This window comes from Limulus polyphemus, unplaced genomic scaffold (assembly GCF_000517525.1).
Source record: "Limulus polyphemus unplaced genomic scaffold, Limulus_polyphemus-2.1.2 Scaffold729, whole genome shotgun sequence".
Classification (NCBI taxonomy): Eukaryota; Metazoa; Arthropoda; class Merostomata; order Xiphosura; family Limulidae; genus Limulus; species Limulus polyphemus.
In genome coordinates, this window is record NW_013666339.1 from 125,289 (window position 1) to 133,973 (window position 8,685).

The window sequence follows — 8,685 nt, forward strand, 5'->3', positions numbered from 1 at the left end:
ACTCGAGGCTTCAGAAAGGGACGTGAACGTTCGAGAATATGACGTGTTACTAGCGTCACGTGACCCCCGCAATCGTAAAACTGTCCTTTCCTTAGTATTGTTCGTCCCGAATAATAGCCACTTACATTAAACCAATAAACAATTAACAATAACTTAATTAAATGTACAGAATTTACAAACTCAAAATTACAATTCTACAAAGTCTCTTAATTTTACGGGACGTATCTTCTTCCGTACTAGTCTTCGTCTCGTTGGCTTCTGCTTCATGTGGGGTTCATCTGCTTCATCAGGAAATGTACTATCATCGGTAACAGTCACATCAGTGGTAGTAACTTCATCAAGGGCTTCACCGGTTCCCTTCTCAAATCCTAGTAGAGTTTCTTCTTCGACAGTGGCTTTTTCAGGTGACACGTCTTCAGCAGCATCATTTGTTCCGTTGTTCACAACACCCTAACTGAAATGTCCTGGACCGTGATAACGCCAAAGCCTGTTGGCATGCACCACTTTTGGCTTACCTCGCCGACCACATTTTATCCAGAAAGTCACGTCTGAGACACGATCCACTATGTCATATGGGCCTTCCCATGGAGAAGACAACTTAGGAGACTTCCCTTTGGTCTTCCTGGGATTATACAACCACACCTTGTCTCCTGGTACAAAGCTGACTTCAATATATCTTTTATCATAAGATAACTTCATCGAATCAGCAGACGTTTTCAAGTTTGAACGCACTTGATGGTGAATATCATCCATCCTTTCCGATAACACTTTCACAAACTCCGACACATTCTCAGGCAACTCTTCATGAGGTGGGCGTCCTGTTAACAGATCCCCTGGCAACCGAAGTTCCTGACCAAAGATCAACTTTGCTGGAGTGTATCCAGTAGTTTCATCCATCAACAGTGGAGGGAGTAACACATCCCAGTCATCCTGTGTCCAGTTGTACTTTTCTACCATCCCATCGGACTGTGGGTGAAGTGGCGTTGTCCTGATCTTTCGGATGTCAAACAACTTGAAGCATTCTTGGAACACAGCTGATTCGAAGTTACGGCCTTGATCTGAATGCAGTTCATATGGCATACCAAATCTGAAGAAGAAATCACTAACAGCCGAAGCTATAGTTGTAGCTTCCTGATTTGGTATTGCATATGCCTCAGGCCACTTGGTGAAATAATCCATCACTTTTTACCGGTCTTATATATACAAGAATACCACATATCTAGTAACCTCTCGAGACTTCAGGAAGGGACATGAACGTTCTAGAAGCGCATGACGTGTTACTAGCGTCACGTGACCTCCGCTGTCGTAACAATATGATATTTTAACATTACAACTTTCATACTTCCATACCCTGTACATTTCTTTTATTGAAAATCGACTGTTCGTTGTCTCACGTTCGTAGAGGTAAAACTACAGATTATGATACCTCAAACATATATATAAATCTATGTTTCAAGTCAATAAAATTTGGGTTCCATGTAATATTTATGTATTAAACTCATGTAGTTAACACAACAACGTCGTTGCGTGACAATGAAAAAAAGTCGTCCCCTCATTTTAATCGTTATAACAAAGTTTTTTTTTCTCTTGAAGATATCTGTATTTGTAAATAAGTATGGTTTTATATGTATAATTATTCTTTGACTTAAAATCACACATTTTGCTTACATAAACAAACTCCCACTCTTTATCTGACCAATGTAGCCATTACAGCACAAACAGCATTTCGAATAAGCTTAAATATAACACATAATACGTTTTTCATGCAAAAATATTTATGTAAAATAAAGGACAGAAAATTTTTGAAAACCAAATAAAAATCATCTAGAATTATTTGTTTGCTTTATTAAAAACTTGGTTAGAGTATCAGGGAAAGAAGCTGCACAAAATCAACGAAATCTGACTTATGTGAATACATAATATCAAGTGTTTCGTATGACACAATGATTTTGCAATATTTGATATCTTCCTCCCCCATACTGAGATAACTACTATGTCACGTCCTTTACAAAACTAGATGATGAGTAATGGTTTGCTCTGATTTTGCTCTAAGCTACTTAAAGGTTAAAGAACCACCTGCGAAGTAGCCCCTCGAATTCCGGATTTTACTGTAATAAGTTCTCAGACTTATATTACTGTGCCATCAGGGATGAAGTCCATGAGTAAAGGAATTCGGAAGCAGAACATAACGTTGTATATTTAAAAGAACTTTGCCGTTATTAATTAACGTTGCTAGTTCAACGTAAAACGTGGTGTATTTGTAAGAACTTTTACATCATACATCAACATTGCTAATCTAATGTAAAACATGGTGTAATACTAAAAACTTTGCCGTTGTTCAGCTACCTAACTAAGTCAGAGATATTAATATTGTTACGACAGCGGAAGTCACATGACGTGGTAACACTCATGAGAATCTCGAAAGATCTTGACTTCTCCTGGCAACTCTAGTCTTTTCTAGGCGCCCTCTATTTTAGTATATAAGCCCGGCAAATAAAGCGGAAATATAATGCAGATAGAGAGAGATAATTGAGTCAAGCAAGCGGTAGTGACCGTAAGTAAAGTGCGTGAATCGTTGTGAATTATAGCGTGTGTTTAAGTTAAAGTGATTGTGGAAATTCTGTGTATTGCAAAGTTGTATTGAGAAAGAATAAACTAGTTTTAATTAAGAAAGGACTTGTATCGCTAAAGTTTCTCGGAAAGAATTCCTTCGGGAAATTAACAAACGACCAGAGATGTAACAATATAAACTTAATGTATATCCATTAAATACTTGGATATGGAATCAATCAATAAGGAAACAGAATTTTTACTGTACGATAACTGTAAAATGTGTGAAGCATTTTTAGCCGCAACATAACGGGTCATAGAATGGATCTGAGTTTTTCAAGTACAAACTTTTAGCTCGTAGCTCTAGACCGATTTGAGGTATAATTACAGTTTTGGAATCAGGATGTCAAACCCTTTCGATTGATGTATTTGACTACGCCCAAGGTATTAGAGATTAATTCATTCTAATCCTGCCTAAACGAATTTCAAATTGATGGTAGACTAGTAGAGATCCTGATGAGATATAAAATCAAATCGGGTATACGAGCACTCCATGCTTGGTATAGCTAATAAAACGGAAAAAAAGAGGTCTCATAGATTAATTTGCTCTAATCCTGCCTAAAAGAATTTCAAGTGTCGCGGCTATTGAGGATTCCCTCTTGTTCATTGTAAAACTATATCATTAAAACAAAAAAAATGTATTGACAACTTATTTTCAATTTCAATAAGAACACTAAATCAAGACGGAAACGTGTGATATGTGGTATAATCTGAATGAGCTATTCTAGAAACCGATTATTCAATAAAAACAATGAGTCAAGACGGAAGTGGTGTGATATGTGGTATAATCTGGCTGAGCTATCCTAGAAACCGATTATTCAGTAAGAGCAATTAGTCAAGACGGAAGTGGTGTGATTTGTGATATAATCTGGATGAGCTCTTCTGGAAACCGATTATTCAGTAAGAACAATGAGTCAAGACGGAAGTGGTGTGATATGTGATATAATCTGGATGAGCTATTCTAGAAACCGATTATTCAGTAAGAACAATGAGTCAAGACGGGAGTGGTGTGATATGTGGTATAATCTGGCTGAGCTATTCTAGAAACCGATTATTCAATAAGAACAATGAGTCAAGATGGAAGTGGTGTGATTTGTGGTATAATCTGGCTGAGCTATTCTAGAAACCGATTATTCAATAAGAACAATGAGTCAAGATGGAAGTGGTGTGATATGTGGTATAATCTGGCTGAGCTATTCTAGAAACCGATTATTCAATAAGAACAATGAGTCAAGATGGAAGTGGTATGAAATGTTAAAAACTTCAAAAATAATTAAGTTCTTAGGATATATTTATAAACAACTAAGCATTAGCAAAAGATGATTTAACAATATTAAATGGAAGCTAGACAACTTTCTGATATGTTAATACAAGGAAAACCACCTTCGGACTTATCGTATATTAATTTAATAATTATCTTTGTTTTTACTTTTAAGTAGGCCGAGGTGACCATATTGAATCTAGTAAATGTATAATGGAGTTTGTTTCTGCTCTTAGTTGCTGTCGAATGTATTTGTAACTAACGGACCTATAATATTATTTTCAAGTAACTCTAGGAGTTGTATGGAAAAATACCAAATATTTCGTTTTAATTGTTAAGCAGATAATTTGTAAGAAATATCAATACCACAGTGAAATATTTTTCATTACGATAACGTGAAAATAATGAATTCAATTAAAGCATAAATAACTCTTCTTTATAAGCCAATTTTCTCAGAGGAAAGTTTACGATAAACAAGTAACTTCCACATTTTATAATCTGTCGCCTTTTTGCGTAAACTGTATGAAAAATATAAAATTATCAGTAAAAACTATTAACGAAGTCAGCTCTTATACCATAGTAAAAGATGGTCAGCATAATGTCTTGGTCACTAGCACCTGTACAGTCAGGGCTAATGAGAGACATTCCAAAGCTCACTAGAAATGTATACTACTTAATGAGCTAATATGGCTCCTGCTTTTTCGTGGATTCATAAAGAAATTTGTCACCCAAATTTCTTTTATGAAAAATCAGCAAAAGTTAATAAATAGAAAGAAAGGGGGACTCAATGACATTACTGACACCGGGGCCTGGGCTGGCTCTCGACGCCCCTGCCTGTACTGAATATCGAAAACGAAAATAATGTATTTTGATCAACTTGTTGACATCTTTAACTCACACAGTTTCACATACATGTGAAGAATCCTGAGAACAACAATGTAAACAAATAACAGTAAGCAATTTTGATTTTCGTCATTTTCCCAGATCAACATCGTTAACCGTTTTGAAAAGCTACATTGGAAACGCAGTTTTAAAACAAAGTTTATTACGATTAGATGTTCGTGTTATACCAAGTCTTGGGACGTGATGAATTGCTGTAATGTACAGTGTATAAAATGTCCAAGAAAAACGTTCATGAATACTAATTAATCTTACGTTTGGGTCCAACCAGGAAAGGTGCGTATTGATCCTGATCTCTGAAGGTAAGAGACTTTGCTTCGTGATATAAAGATGTAATTAACTTTGTGACTATATAAAAATTTCAAAAAGCTACTTATAAGTTCATAACCATCACCTTGATTAGGTTGCAGGATTATAATATAAGTATATAACATTGGCAACTGGATTGGACTGAACCACTTTTTCTCGCGATAAAAGTCTAAACTTGGTGTGGTACACACTCCACAACAGTGTCTTTTTCAACTGTAGTCTATTTGTCGTAGAGTATGGTCTGAAATCAGACTTGATGAAGAACTTAATTCAGATTCCGAAACGTCGTCTCCAAAACTAGACTGAAAGCAGAAGTAGTCCATACGAAACTATTCAACATGGTTTGAATTTTTTTTTAAAGATATTAGCAAAAGCTAATGTAGCAAATGGAAGTTTACCCCAAAGATGCTCGTTCAAATTGTGATCCAGTGATTGTGCTGGCTAAGAAAAATGATAGTAGTCGTTGTAGTGGTTTTCAAATCAATTTTGGACCTACTTGTTGAATTTTTGCATCATTGTATTGGAAGAGTTTAACTTAGCAGGGTGGAAATGCAGCATAATGGAGTTAATTGTACACAAACTTTCAAGTACATCTTGAAAGCTTGTTATTCGTCCTTCTAAATGGATCAAAGGACTTGGCACCTGTCACAATAACGTTTATATTCACCAATAAGCCATCTCCGACAACTTATACCGTCAGAACAACATAAAAAGGGTAAGCGTATTATGTAGTTTTCTCTATATTTTTACTGTATGATCAGCACAGAAAAGGGGTAGGGTCGGAACCCCCTAGACTATGTTATATGTTTCCAGTCATTCAGTGTCTACAATCTGTACATTGAGCATTAACGAAAATATGCACTTTTGTATGAATCTGAGATACGTTGTTTTCGATCATTAGCTTCTACATGATAGATTCTGTAATTTCCTTTCATTATAAGACTGGAAGTACTCCAATATTGACCGCTGTTGAAAGCATAGGTCAACTGGAACAAAGTATGATATCTACTCTTTTTAACAGTCTTGTCCTCTCGTCTTTCCACCCTCAAGTGGCATGTATTCCCTTTCGTTTGTCAACATTGGTTGATTCTTATGACACGTCTTCGAACAACAGATTAAAGTTTAACAATGACCAGTTGTGTTATATTGGCACCTACTATCACACCCGTTTGAAATTCCAAGAGATCTTTGCTCTTAACAATCGCTTTACAGACTAACTATGATATAACTACATCCTTGCAACCACCTGACACATCACAATCTATTTTTATGTATACATAATTGAAGTTTTCTATAAATCAGTTGGATGGAGTTTTAATAAAGTGTATAAATAGTACAACTTATAAAAATCGTTCAGGTCAAAGGAAAGTACTGCTAGAGTGAGACAAATTTATCTTTTAGAATGTTAGAAACACACTTAGAATAATTTTTAGTAAGATTACTAGCTGCATTTAATTTGGTTGTATGTAAACCGGCACTGTTTGCGAAGTCTGTATTATGTTTTCTCTGTTATTAAGGGAACTTTAGAAGTGTTTAAATATATAAACTGTACATCACCTACGAGAATATTTGGTATAATTTTACTTGATATAATGTTCGTCAGCACTGGAATCTTAAAAACTGGCGGAGAAACTCATGAAATAATGAAAGTTGTCTCACTGAGTTTCGAACTAATATCTAGATATGTCTGAGCCAGATAGATGAACTGTTTGAACAGGGTTGTATTGTGCTATCTGTGAAGGATTATAATGGGGTGTTTTGATATGAATTGCAATCCTTGCATTCGGGGTGGCACCTATTTCTGAAGTTTCTGCATGCCTAAATCAAAATGCCCTATATTTACAAGAGATCTTAAAAGAACACTTCTAGAGGATGTTGCATACTGTTAGTTTTTTAGTACAAAAGATTATGTATTGTTCCATAAGGATAATGCTTCTTACCACAAAGTACTGACGAACCAAACTTGCTTACAAAGTAACATTATCAATGGCTTGGAATGGTCTGCTTAGACCCCCAGGTTTTAATGCTATACATCTTTGGGCACATCTGGAAAAGTGGTAAGACTAACCCACAGTCTTTTGATCGTCTTTGACTGGCCGAGATTTAGAAACATCAGTAGATACGATTTGCACTAGTTAAGAAAGTGCGCCCCACAAAAGTAGCAGTGATCACTAAAATCTCCTTTCCCCTCTTTTACTACAAGCTAGAATGATTTTGGTATGGTAGTGCTTATATCTTTATTTTTGTCGAGAAGTCTATTGAAGTTTAAATTAGACATTTTTACTTCTTCATTAACGTTCATATTCCAAATCTTAAAAATAAAAAACAGAAAGAAATGAAGCTTGTAAGTAAATAGTTATAACAAATATATGTTGTATGAAAATAATTCGTATAATTTCTAGAAGTGATAAATTGTTGAAAATAATGGTTAGTCTTGCTAGATATTTGAATTTAAGAGAAAATTTTTGAGCAATCGTGATGCTTTATTTAATATATTAGAATAATTGAAATTAGTTTAAAATAAATAATAATAAAGGTCTTGGAAAATTCATCGAAATTGTTACGTCATTCCTCTATAAGAACCGTCTCCAATTTCTTCAGGTATTTTGGAGTAGGAACTCTATGTTGAAGTATAAGTTTCAAGAATGCCCCATGGTAGTTGGATAGGACAAAAATTTGTCACAGCAAAGTTTATAGTTTAGATGAGTCATTGATATACGTCAACTTTAAAAGGCACCATCACAGGTGGCATAAAGATACTGCAACATAGGATGAACCTTAGCTTCTAGGCTATTTTTGTAGTGATTAGCTGTGATCTTGCATAGAACGCAATGATTGGACAAAGTATATTGCTGAATTGTATTCGAAAACGTGCTTTTCACCCAGTAATAAACAGTTTGTTATACCCATTCTTGTATGATATTCACGATTACTGAGTTCTCGTAGTACAGTTGCATTGGACATTTTTTACCGACATCCAACATTGAATTGTAACAATTTTTGATACTACTCCTTTCTTTTCATTGTTTTTTTCTTTTGTATTTGAAGCTTTTGTCCTTTACCGCCTTTTAATGGCTGGAGACGGCTTGAATGGGTAATGAAGAAAAACTTTAATATAACTTTAACATAACAGCTATTGTACAACGTTTCGACAAGGTTTTGTCATTTTTTTTGTCATTTACCGCCTATGTTGGCATAATCTTAAAGATTGTTGTACTTGAGTTAATGCACCAGTAATTTGCATGGTATTTATTACAGGTGCACAAACTGGTTCACACTATCACCCCTTAATTTTCGAAGAGTGTTAGATACTTTCTGAAACTAAAATATGGCGATTATGGTTAGCCCTTACAAATATATTTTAAATAGTGACAATCTTACGAGTAAGAAAGTGTTTTCTAACTTAACTGTTTCTGCTATTTCAACACCATCTTAAGAAAAAGTGAGATCCAAGGAAATTTTAATAGTTATTCTGTGTTCCTCTTCGTCTGCTCCAGGGTTTATTTCCGCTTAAGAGTTCTTAAAGACTTTTAAATCCAGCATAAATGTTTTCATTCAGTACTGTCTCCAACATAACAGTATACACATGACACGTCATAGATATA